Genomic DNA, 14045 nt, shown 5'->3' with positions numbered 1-14045 from the left:
TCAGCCTTCCTGGTAAAGGGTTTAACTTGGAATAAGCCAATTAAGTTGCAACAGCCGTAGACACAACTGGTAAGTAAGGTCATATTGCAAACGAGAGGCCTGTGCCGGACCAGGGTGCATCCATTATTGAGGAGCTATCCTTAAGCAAGACACTTAACCCCCACATGCTGCACTAACTGGCAGGCCCTGCAGGCATAAGGTGAAACAGGAATTTCATCCTCAGGCCATGAAGAAGGCCCAAAAACAAATCCCATCACATTCAAAATATATAGGTGGAATGAAAAGACGAAATTCTAAAAGGTATGTTTGTCATTTTCATACATTTCTGAGCTTCAAAATGATCTGCTAGGTTGCTTTTGTGAAAGCAGGTCATGGTACAACATGTTATTCAAACAATTCATTTTGATCTTTGAAAATATATTGCAACTTGCACTAAAATGTTCCAGTGTTACTAGAATTATTGGAAACATTGGCAACTTCCCGGACCTAAAAAACTGCTATTTGCCTCTTAGTTCTAGGAAACAAAATATCAAAACCGACCTTCTAAACAATATCTATCAGATTAACAAAATATCAGAGATTAAGGACGCCTATTTGTTCCCAACTCATGCAAATAGTATGTATGGGAGCCACAATATAAAAGTATAGAACATATTTCTGTTTTCTAGTCTGAGGTCTATCAGCTTGTATGGATAGCTATGATGTAGTTTAGGAATAAAAACAAAACGTGTTTTTGATATCACTTGAAGGGGTCCCATTATGCTTTTGAGGTTTTCCCTTTCCTATAGTGTGTTAAATAGAGGTGTTGTGCATGTAAATGGTCTGCTAAGGCTAAAATCCCTAAGTTCATGCCAGGTGGAGTTTATCTCCCGTATTATACATGTATTTATTGAATGGGGTTGTGAAAACTCTTTCTGTGAGTCATATGGTGACGTAACGGGATGATGTTATGCAACTGATTACAAAAAACTTCTTTTTTTATCTCAAGCCAAAAGACTCAATTGCACATAATTGATTTACAGACAGACTTGAAGAATAATTTCACTTGAATCAAAATGTCGATGTGTTTTGTAGATTTTATAGTTTTGTCTATAAGGAGACATTTTTAACCGGTGAGAAATCATTATTATGATAAGTGAATGCATTTTTTTGTTCAGGACTATTGCAGGTGGTACTGGTAAATATTACACTAAAGTCAACTCTATCCAAGTTTTCTAAATGTATTCTTTCATCTATTGAACCATTACACCTTAAAGAGCAGATGGTTCTTGTCTGTAAATTACTTTAATCTAGTGAATTAATGACTGTTAAGGGCAGTCATGCCACATTATTTCCCAGGAAATAGCTTATCATTTTTGGAAGGAATCTTTAATTAAGCGAGGTCCTTTGCTATTTTTAAATGTGCCATGTACTTTGATCATTTCAAACAGCCTGTTATCTTTTGTATGACACTGTTTGTTATCTATTACAGTAATGCCTTGCATAGTTGATCCTGAAATTACATCTCTAATTCACTTAAATCACCTGCAACGCTTTTTTGAGTTTGTGATAAAATTATCTAAATAAATATGAAGGTCAATTCAGTTACAGCATATTAGAATAAACAAGAAAGGGTTATTTCACCAATCAATGTTCAAAGCACTACAATATTACATGCATACATAAAAGCCAACAAGGTAAAATAATTAGCGTTTGGCCTTAAATTAAATGAACTCACAAATAAGTCTGCTTTTACATTTTTTTTAGTTTGGCAACATTTTCACCGTGATTAAATTACCATTTTTAAAAGCAATGTATTGTTACCAAGTACCCTAACAGATGTGCAAATAATCAAAAAGCATTTTCTTCCGGCCTGCTCTGCTGGTTCTGTTGTGATTGGTCAACCACCAAGATGTGTCCGCCCCTTAGCCTACCACTTTCAATGTGTTCGATCACTAGCAAATACATGTGCAACAGAGATGTTACCCATGACTATGGGACCTATTATGTTATCTGAAAAATATATATGAATAAACATAATACATTCTGTACGTAAGGGATAATACAATAGGTAAAAATAGAAAGTATTAAATAAAATGTTTAGATATATTAGGGAATAAGGCTACAGCAAATGCTGTGTAGACCCATCTGCCGTGAACTACAACCATGAACACTGTTGACACAGTAAATTACATTACTTGTACTATACGACTGTGAGGCAAAATTGCATGAGCGAATGGTGCAATAATGATAACATCCATTTGAGTAAACACGTACTCTACAGTAGTGTATGCAGGAGAAACATCTGTTGTTGTGAAGGGTAAGTTAAGGTGATTTCAGTATGTGTATGGTATCTGTGCATTACAGTATAAGTGATATATTGCGGTCATAAAAAAATAATGTGCCATTTCTGACTCTGCGCAATAGCTCAGCCAGTACATGTATTTTATTTCAAGGGAAGAGATACCTCACCTCCAGTATCACTCTGTCTGTATCTGGGATAAAGTGAGTCCTTCACCTCTCCATTCTCAACACCCCATTGAAAAAGTATTTTACTGTGCTGTAGTGCAGCTCATTAATATATCTGTATCATGATAAGCTTCATTTCTGGTCCAAGTACTGTACAAGTACTTGAGAGACAAATGGTCGCTGGTCCCATTAGCTCCATTAAACTACCAATGCAGTTCTAGCGTGGACCTTAGTCATGAAAATGATGTGATGGCTCAATTTAAGCTGGGGTGCTGAATTCAGTATATGAAAAAATTGCAGTATAGCCTTTCAGACAATGTTAAGTTCCGTTATACTTAATTAAAATTAATGGAGATATTTTTAAATGTTGTCGACCAATGCAAGTAAAACAGTTGCAGCAGAATGGAAAGCACACAACACAGTATTATTTAATAAAATGCTAACTTGCTTGGAGATGTATACATATAATATTTGCTAGCTTTCTTTGAGACTGAACCACACACATGCATATTACAAACATCCTACAAACATTCACACCTGAAAACCAATATTCACACTAATATACAGTAGGGTACGTACACACAGGGAAGCACACACACCTTTCCCTTTCTGCCTGCATAACAAATTATGTTTATGCCTTCAGCACTGGGTTGATAACACTTTAACAAATATAGATTGTTTATGGGTAATACATTAGCACACATAGAGTCGCTGCTGTGTCTACGCCTCGACTGAGACACGGGGGCAGGAAGCTCAAACAATATGTGTGCCAGAGTTTAAAAAATAAATACATCTTATTTTATTTGCAAATGGAAAAGTTTATCTCGGGATGAACTTTTGTGTGATAAATGATGACTTTTACCGAGTTATTGGCTTCTGCTGTCAAGGTTGCCGGCTTGTCTCAGACAATTTTATTCAACTGGCAACAGCCACCAAGAGAGTTCATATCAAATATCTGCTCTCCTTATTATTCTAATGATCACTGTCAATCTTGATGGATTAGAGTATGCATTATCGACCTGAAAATATGAGGGAGAGACAGACTTAGCATGCATCACTGAAGGAACAGTTTGGTTTTATGGGCAAACCCATTAGGCGCGTTAATCAGGATAAAATGTCTATCTCATCTATTTTCAGTGGCTGACCACAATAATGAGTCATTAAACATTGTGTTTCAGAGAAATCCATCTCGATCTTGGTCCAAATATATTCTCAGATTATCCACATTATCTTTTATTCCTCACCAAAGTGGAGCATCGGATCAAATTTTAAAGAAATCTGACGAGGGAATTGGACCCAAATTAAATAAATCAGGCAAAATGTATTAAAGGTTAATCAGGATGCAATATACAGCCTCTATGCTTATTGAATCATCTTCTACAGAGGACATTTTTTGCACAGCGCCAAATTTTCCTGCCCATCTTTTTATGTCATCTGTTATGACCTTTGTTGTGAGTTCACAGGCACATAGTATCCTGGAGACTATCGCATTTTCTTTTTGATGTCATCTACCTAATATACAGTTGCCATTGACATTTCTAATACCCTGTCTCAGATATAGACCTGTAAATAATGACAATATTGCTATCTTTGTTTCTTTTGTAGTCTGTCTGACCTCTACATTTATCATGACTTTACACTGACAAACGTAAAACATGTTTTCTGTTTATATGCTAAAATGTAATCCACTCATTACTTTTAGGTATTTATATTTAGGCCTGTTCTGATATACAATTGATACAAAAGGAAGGGTCCTTTAAATAAGTTGTGTTTTTGATAAATGAATATTCCTTTGGACATACTGTAACATTTATAATTGCACATTTAAAATGTTATTATGTCTTCTAAACAATCTGTAGCATTATGCTACCAAAAATGTAAACATTTTTTTTTTAAGTGACAGCTAAACACGAAAATCTGTTATCCTGACACAGCAGATATATAACATTATTTAACAAATAAATCCAGTTGAAAGACTGTTTAAAATGTTTTTTCTTGGTTAGAAAAAAAGAGTCCTTTGCATATACATTATACTGTAACACCTAACATTAGCAACATATGTGACCACACAGACCCACATAGGAGAGCTTATTGATTAAGTTAATGCAAGACTTTCCCATTGGTTGCCTTGCGCCAGGGGGAGCTGAGCTCATCACATTTTTGCGTCCACATATACAACCGCTTGAGACGGCAAAATAAGAGCTAATAATTCTCCAAAGATTATCCATAAGAGCAACGCTGTGTGACTAACCAGCTCCATCACAGCAGGTGGCTTGAAGCAAAACATAAAAAAGAACACCAAGTACTGACAAGAAAGAGCCAATCAGAAGAACTCAGTATGAAAATACGAAGAAATGAAATCAAACATTTTAATCCATCCCCATTGACTGTATATCAAAGTGATTTTTTTCCAAGCTTGGATAATGAGACAGACTTGGCAAATGTGATTTATGACACAGCATGACAAATTATTACTGGAGAGCATTTTGCAGTGTTTCGCATTTTGTTGGTGAATGAGTTTTCTTGCAATTAAATAAAAAAAGATACCACTTTCTTAGAGATGTTCAGGCTTTGATGCTGACAAAAAGCATTCTCCTTCAAAGACCTAAGAAGGTTTTTCTTATAGTTTCAGTGGATTTACAGAAATGTATGTCTGTTCTATGGTACATTTTGGAAAGCAGATGCCATTTCATCTAAAAGTTCGAAAATTGTACTTTATAATAATAATGAACAACTCAATGTTTCCTTAAATGCGTGTCAGGGATTTGGCTATTACCTCAAATATATTGAAATTGAATGTATAAAACAGTCTCATATATATATCTATATATTTTTTTTTTTCCTATTTAACTTATAAAGCAAAAACATATCCCACCTAGAGTACATCAGGCAGTATCTGTATTTGTGTGATATTTCCTAACATGTTAGGAAATTGAATAAGGGCTAATGGGATAAGGATCTGTGCCCTGGTATCGTTTGGAAAGTAAACCGTGGCAGAAAAAAAGGTTGAAGAGTTCTGCCTGAGGGTGTGTGCTAACTTGCTGAAACTGTTCATCATGCAATCCTGAAAAAATGTGCTGTGGTCTGTTGTAAAGCAATTTCTCTATAAAACTGTGTAGATTATATGAAAGCAGCTTCATATGCTTAAAATGTATGTGCTAGATGTTTGTGGATACATAACTGGAATGAAATTGCTTGATTTTGAGTCTGTGTGAGTGTGTATGACTGTATGTGTGTAAGGGTTTATTAGAACAAGATTATTTGCATATGTTTTAGAATGAGGCTGCCAGCCTTCCTTGCCTCGTGTTTAATCAAGCATTCAATCAATTCACCACATAATGTACAGTTGTGTAAAAATCCATCTTACAACATATCAAAGAAAGCAAACCTGCTTCAACATTCATTCACACACAAAGTAGCAACATACCTTAATTAATTGAATATAATTCACTTATATAGCTACTCACAACAACAACAACAACTACAACAACAACAACAACAACAACAACAACAACAACAACTCAACCTTAAAAAAGAACACTTTTATATAAGAGAATAAATATAACCGACCATAACATAGAAATAACAAAGCAGCATTACGGTAAACATGTCCATTGTAGTCCTAAGGGTCCTTACTGACCTACATAGATAAATTATCTGTTATGTACATGACTTATTAACTAACCCTATATGAACACTTAGAAATGGAGGCAACCCTTCGGTCAGTTAAAATGTCTGGACTCAAGATACCCCTCAGTAATGATTGTAGCCCTTATGTTGAACTTTCCTGTTTGTACAGTCCAGTGACAGTGAAGATGTCACACGCTGATGGTGGGAAAAGTTCTCCTGTAATTCTATATTGATTACCTATTGCTGACGCTTAGCTTCAGAGCACTTGGGGGGTGAGGTTGATTTTTTCTGGGTGCTGTTCAAAGCAGAAATACATCTGGCGATAGGGGAACATTTTATGGGGGCAAGGCTAAAATGGCATTTTACAGTGAGGACAGACTTCAGAGGCAAGCAGGAGATTTTTTGTAAGTGTTCCCTGTACTCAGGGCACACACTCCCATTGAACACTTGTTCTTTTGCCTTGTGCAATTTTCTAAAGAATTCATACGAGTAAGAATGTGTACGGATTTCAAAAGGAGAATAAATGCTACCTGCTTTTCAGATAACATAACAGACGGCTATTGCAGTCTCTTTTCTTACCGCAGGGATTTGAATGTATTCATTGAGACAATTGTTCAAAGGCAAAGCAGGTCCTGCCAAGGTGAATGACTTACAAATGCATAGAGTCACTCTGAAACTGCTTAACTGACAAAAATCTGGATTGCAAATAATTAACATTTCAAGCCAGTCAAATGGTGCAGAGAACATTTCCAGTTGACAAAGCCGGTACATGCCGGTAGTGTAGAAGTTACTAGTCCTCAGTTAATAAATCAAAAGCTAATTCCGACATCACTATAAGGAGAGTGTTTTCATTGTATATTGCTCCCTGAGTGACTGGACTGCAAGGGCCTTTACTACTCACTCAGGACAGTCTGAGGAAGCCTCCTCTTCTGAATATCAAACAGTCCTCAGCTCCGTCACCTGCCCTTTTCTCTGCCACCGACTTCATACATCACGGTGTTGTCTGAGCAGAGCCCTTGAAGCATGGAAGTTTTATCAGATTACCTTTTTACAGTCTCTGAACGATTGTCAGCACATCAGCTCGCTGAAGGGACTCAGGGTGCATTAGTAAATAGTCATTGTGAGTGCTGGAGCCCCGCTCTGGCACGTACTTGACCATTCAGGAATTCAGATCCTAACCTACTCTGGGCACTCCATTAGCAGCAAGAGTGTCATTCTAGTACAGGATATGTGTTAATGTTTTTTGACACAATATTTAGAAAAAAGTTAAGCTAGCTAACCAGCTTACAGTTTCATTAACTCCTAACATTAGCTTTAGAGAGCTAATGTTAGCTTTGGCCAGCTTCTGTTAGCTTTAGGCAGCTAACTCCCAACATTAACTTTGCACAGCTAATGTTAACTTTAGCCAGCTAACGTTAAATTTAGCCTCTTCTCTTATATTTATTTGTATAGGAATATATTTACAGTCTACAAGCTATCATAGCTCTACTTAATTATCTGTTTTATTGTCATCCTCACTGATAAGACAGAGGCACCGCAATTTACACATTGATTGGGAAGTTTCACTTTAATTTATTTTTAAAAAAAACTGTTGTTGATTCAGAAATAGCATGCTCTGTTTCTTCTAACATTCTCTCATTGTACATGATGAGAGTGGATAAACAAACACACCCTTATTCCTGTGTAATTCACAGCACAATATTTGGAGAATGTAACTGCTGATATTCCAAAACAGGTATTAGCCAATTGTTACAGACGTAATGAACATTGTGGCAATGCCTGTGGTTGAATATAAGCTTTTTCTTATTTTCCTTCTTCTGTGTGGTTTTACCTTCACACTAGTTGGACAGTGGCAGTGTGTTACTATGGTAGAATGATGAGAATAACATAGCAAAGGTTGTCTTTAGTTGTTGCTGTGTTAACAAAATAAAACACACAGTGTGTAGTCAAAGAGAAAAGCTGGTCTGTTTTCTCAAAATGTCCACACTAAAATATATATCACAATTTAGCTAAATACGCAATAATAATATTAGTAATAATAATAATAATATTAGTAATAATAATAATAATATTGTTCTTTATCTCTTAATATGTCAATTTCTCTATTGCCTGACTGATGCTGGTGAAGTTTGGGAGCCTTAGAGTAAATTAAATACTTTGTAGCGTGCGTCATGCTGAGTGGACTGTGTGAGCAGCTCTGGTTGAGACCCAGATAAGAGAGCAGAGGGTTTTGGACTAATTATTTATGCCCGCTTGAAAAGAAAAACTCGCCATGACCACAGGGCTAGCCAAGAGCCTGTCTGTGTGCAACAACCCCCGCTACTGTAAGAAACAGCATGCACATTCAAAAAAGGTGCTGGATCATAAGAGATGTAACTACAGTATATTTATAATCCAGAGAAGGTTAACGTGTGCATCTGCTCCTTTTAAACACCCATTATCCTTTCACAAGTAATCTCTAGATGGTAGTTGATTTGTAGTGGAGGGCCTTATCAATAGCTCTCATTAGTTCCATTCATCCCATTTGTTCTGATATTTGTTCTTGTTGATTTGCCGACATTTACAGATGTCAGCTATATCATCACCAAACTGTAGTTGAGCTAAATACAATTTATTTTAACTACAAGAAATTACATGCCACTCAAACATCCAGATCTTTCTTCATAATCAGGAGTGACTGTTGTTAAAGGGGCCATTTTATTCTCATTTTCAGGTTCATATTTGTATTTTGTGCCTCTTCTTTGACATGTCTGCAGGCTTTAATGTTCAAGAAGGTCTTTATTTTTCTCATAATAACTGTGACGGATAAACTCCCTCTTGGGAAAATGTTGGGATTTCAGCCTTGCAGACCATTTACATGCACAAATACCTAAATAACACACTACAGGATAAGGAAAACCTAATAAAAGCATAATAGGGCCACTTTAAAGTAACAGACCATCAGATTTCTTTGCCATAATACACCCATGCAAATTGTGTTACAAAATATCAAAATCAAGGGCAAAGTAAAGTGTACACGCATTCATGTATACAGTGTGTGCAACAATGAAGACACTGCAGTAAATATAGATAACGGGTAAGATTATCGTACAAAGAAGATGCCACTGTATACTCTTAATGTCTTTTGTAACCAAAAGTATGTGTGAAATTAGCATCTAATTTACCAAGGCAGCGGCTAATTAAGCAAAGAGAGTTCCTTTAGGGCAAACTGAGGAAGAGCTCAAAAACACAGTGGGTGAAATCTACAAAGGTGGAGACAAGCTCAGAACACAAAAGAAAAATCTGTTCAGAAGTACTAAAATAGAAATCCTCATCAATGAAGTAACAAGCTATCCAAACTGTTTACAACACTGCAATTCTACTCTACCTGAGAAAACTTACCCGGGCCTCTACTGCAAATAAAACTAATGCAGTGGAACTCTTCTAAGGAAATGAAAAAGGAAATGGAATGACATAAACACACAAAGGGAAATGCTTGCTTAGGGGGCAAATAATCAATTGCTCAGCTTGTTCTTTAGACAGTCACTCAACAGTGTTAGGAGGAAACAGACCTAACTTAAACAGCTGGTATCACTCAACAATCCCCAGGTAATAATACAGTTTGATTGTATGGGAGTCTTTTCTTAAAGTGGAAGCATCCTAGCCTTTTTGGCAGTAAAAAATGTGTAGATATTGTATTCATTGTTACGGCTTCTTAAAAGTGTTGCGTTAGGGTTGCTGTATTGCTCAATTGGTAGAGCTGGCTGCCAATGTAGTAGGGCTTGTTCCCCATGCCGAGGCCCCGGATTCATAAGGAAATGTCTTCTTTTTCTGAGACCATGAGAAATTCACAGAGAAAACTGACCCTGTTCAAATGTTTAGTGTTTGTAAATCCAACAAATGCAACCACATCTATTCAAACTTGATATTTCAGCAACCCCACCTGTAATGAACAGTATAAAAACAAAATTTAACTAAAGAGCACCGTTTCTACTGCTGTTTGATAAATTACTTGAATTTGGCCTAGAGAGGTCCTCTCTTCAGTAAGGATAACACATCCCACTTTCTCCTTTCAAGTCCTCCGACTTAACAACAAAATATGTTGTTCGTCATTGCTTGATGACCCGTATGTTCTAATCTGGTGCCCTCATCAGCGGGAAAACATCATTCTATGCCTGCCAAAAGAGTTACAAATCACCGTTGTAAAAACGATTCATATGATAGTTTTCTCATATGACACAGATAAGGTTAAGGTTAGGTAAGGGCTTGTCTCATTGTCAAATAGTTTTGGGACTACCTACTAAACCCTCCGCTCCCCTAAGTGAAATTGAGGGGGGACTGTTTAAAAGTTGTTTTCCAAAATTGATGAGGTGATTTTCACACATACCTCAACCATAACTCAGCCATATTTGTGGTGGTGAGAAGATGAGAGACCCGATTTGAACTTCTCACTAAAAGCACAATTATTTTTCCTCCATTGGTTTTCATAGGTGAAAAACTGGGTGTTAAATCAACAATCAAACAAAGATGTGCCTTTGTCTAGTATTTAAAAAATAAAAAACAGCGTGATGAAGTTATAATTGTTATTTTTAGAGGAAACCGTTCATTTTACTACAAAGAAACAAATGCTTTTGGGCCGCCGGTGGTTTGAAGTTAGGGCCCTTATGCAGAATCTGCTGCCCAATTTGAGTTTGAGTCTGATACTTTTCTCTGTCCCCCTCTTTCAGCGCTGTATCTCTCAGTTAAAGGCACTCTGGCCCAAAACAAAAATATTTAAAAAGAAACAAATGGTTTGTTGATCAAATCCTCCACACGAGACCTCCTACTTGTATGGACTTTGAGACTCCATAAAAATGTCACACTGATTTCAACCTTTCTACCCTTTGGACAGGGGTAATAGTTTACATAGCTGCTAGAGGTTACTTCAATGTAGACATATTTAAGTAGGCATTTTCCCAAACAACTGATGTTTTCCTTGGGATTATAATAAAATGGTATCTACTATATATCAATCAAAAATAACTGCACTGCATGTTGAATGATGTATAATGATGCACTATATGCTCAACTTCAAAACCTATAGTGTTTGCCACAAAAACTATGTAAATTAAGGTTTTTTTAGGATGCAACATTGTGCATGTGAGTGTAGTCCGCCTGATGTGTGTCCATTAATTTCTATTCCTCTATGAATGAGCCATCGCATTACCCAAACCCTTTGTTAAGAAGCCCACAATAACGTGAAAAAAAAATGATGCTTAAGCTTCTTCTCCATAATGAATCCAGCCCCAACATTTGTGGTAATTGCTGTGATTATTATTGTGTTGTTCATATGTAATAAATGTGCAATGGCTGCTTGGGCAAAGTCAAAAGAGAATTCCAGAACAGATTTTTGTTGACAAATTGCGTCTAGAGATCCTAATGATTTCGGACCATTAATGATGCACCCATCTTTCATATCAGTAAATCCCTTAACATTTAAAAGATTTGCTATTAGAACATTCTGCAAAACACTTACAATACATCCATTCTCTCAGAGAAATTGTCTATGCTTCATTTGTTGAATCTACATTTGATTAGCTCCCCAGCTATTTGCTTTAACTATTTCCATATGATGAATAAATGAATGAAAATGTTAATTCAAAAAAAGCAAACGTGCAGACAATGGTAAATGTGCCATTGCCGACATGTACAAGCAGTGGAGGTTATTATTATTCACATTTAAACAATTTCAAAATATTTGATTTTCAAAATGATTAAAAAGACTCGTTATATTTCATCTTCCCTTTTGTATGCTGTTTTATAGACTTACTTTTGGCAGTGGGTTCCATGGACAATTCCACTTATTAACCTTGGCGCAAAATCACCTTGCTTTTTTTCAAAAGTGGCAATTGGGATGAAGTCAGAGCCGTCGCTACTCTTCATAATTACACCTACTCTTCTTCTCTGTATTTTGTCCTTCACATCCTTTCAGTTTCTAATCTGCTAGGATTTAACCTTCTTTTCTGAGCTATAAATGTGTCACATGTTGTAATCCCTGTCCACCACTTACCATGCCTTTCATACTCCATACTTACACTGCAATACCCTCCGCTGTGACCAAAGATCTTGTTAGAAACATCTATATTGCACAAGATAAAGACATCAGCAGTGAAAAGAGCAAGGGAGAAATGAGTCTTGTCTGAAATGAAAATGTCACCTTAAATGTAATAACAAAACAAATAATAAATTGTTTCACCTTTAATAGCCTTACCATCAGAACCTTCAGGGAATGTGCAGTTAAATCTGTGCTGGAATCAACTTTAAATATATTTACCAGTGTTTACAGTATAGTGTTCACACTGTAAACCCAAATGTTGATAATAAATAAAAATATTTAGTTGTGCAAACTTTAATTAAAATAAGTTATACTAACATCAATATTTGGAGTTCCTGTGATATTTATTAGTTTTTGCCTTGTTTTTCTATTAGTTCTGGTAACTTTTACAGGATTTCAGTGTATTATAATAACAATTTCATATTTAAATAATGGAATTGCTTGATATTGAGCTTACATGGGAAACATTTCTTAACTTCTGTCAAATAATATACTTGATTTCTGCTTTGCTACAGAAACTACTAATTGCAGTACGGACAATGCCAATTCCAATCACTCATGCATGAAGCCTCATTAGGAGAATGTCTTTGAGAGTATTATTGACCAACTGTTCCACTATTATCTCAGACTGAAGAACTGGAAAAGTAGAAAGAATTTATAGCCACCATTCTTCATTCCAGGAAGTGCATCTGTGGAACTATACCAATTACATCATGACAAATGGGTGTGACAGGTACTACTTGAGCTATTCTTTCTGAAACTTTTTTTCTTGTCGGCCACCGGGTACGTCCTAGTCATAAGAGAAATCCTGCATTCTGTTTAGCATCATCAATGAAACACTGAGAGACAGGATAGAAGAGAATATTGACCCTTTCAGTAAAGAAGGGGCACATTAGCCTCTGTCCATTTGACATATTGTGTATTCATTGCAATTTTGTTGAACTTCTTAATAGTTAATAGTTAACATTACTGGACATGAGAGAACGCATGGTGCTTTATGTTTGCGTCTCATACTTCTGAATGGATTTAAATTGCTAGGAACGTGTAATATGTTACATGTTATAGTGCTTATAATCATTAGTATTTTAGGTCAATAAAATGTACTTTGCTTCCAGAATCAACCCTTAAATGGTTTCTGTTTCTGTATGTGCAAGTTGATAAAGTCAACTATACCTTAAATTATAAGTATGCAGCTTTTGTGTATGTTAGGATGTATTGATATTTTACTTTAAGTCATATTTTAACAGCATGTGTTCTGATGTAAATGACATGTACTGTAAAACAGCAAGTTGCCTCTATTCTTCCTTTAGAACCTTTAAGTGTGCATGATAGAGTGAGATTTGCCTGAACAGTGGTTGTGTGTGATCTTGAAAGGATTTTGTCATATAAAGCTTTAGCTTGTTTTTAAATTTTGAAAAGTGCTTGAATATGCATGTAACCTTAGCAGGTGCTGTTTTAATCTCCAGTGGGCGTATCATTATCCAGAGTTATTTTAACAAACCTTCCCGCAAGCGCATGACCACAAACAAAGGAAAAAATGTGTTGTTTCAGCCTGATCTTTTTTCGGCATAATCCTTTCGTCAGCTGTCTTTCCTCATGGGTGGAGCTTAAACAATGGAATTAATATTAACTACTGTGTTGCCGCAGATGGGATGGTTAAAGATGAGGAATTATGGATACTCAAGCCCGACAACTGACACGCTCCTTTTTACTCTTTATGCTGAGATTATTTCTCTAAACACGGATAGCAGCCAGGCCAGTGTGTGTGTCCGGTCAAGAGTGATGGGATGGGAAGGAGGGAGGAATAGATCACACATATACATCGTGACAGATGTCTAATTCAGATTGCACTTAAATTCTCCAAAGAAAAGTCATCTCCTAATCTCAATGAATC

At 36.2% G+C, this 14045-nt stretch overlaps 1 protein-coding gene across 3 annotated transcripts in view; it reads right to left on the bottom strand.

Moving 5' to 3' along the window:
* igsf21a (immunoglobin superfamily, member 21a) overlaps window positions 1-14045 on the bottom strand; it is a 192983-nt gene that overhangs the window by 165484 nt on the left and 13454 nt on the right. The gene's annotated exons all lie outside the window — the stretch shown is intronic.

The sequence above is a fragment of the Eleginops maclovinus genome, chromosome 20 (assembly GCF_036324505.1).
Source record: "Eleginops maclovinus isolate JMC-PN-2008 ecotype Puerto Natales chromosome 20, JC_Emac_rtc_rv5, whole genome shotgun sequence".
NCBI classification, from domain to species: domain Eukaryota; kingdom Metazoa; phylum Chordata; class Actinopteri; order Perciformes; family Eleginopidae; genus Eleginops; species Eleginops maclovinus.
Note: the sequence above shows the minus strand (reverse complement) of the source record. Positions and strands in the feature narration are given on the sequence as shown.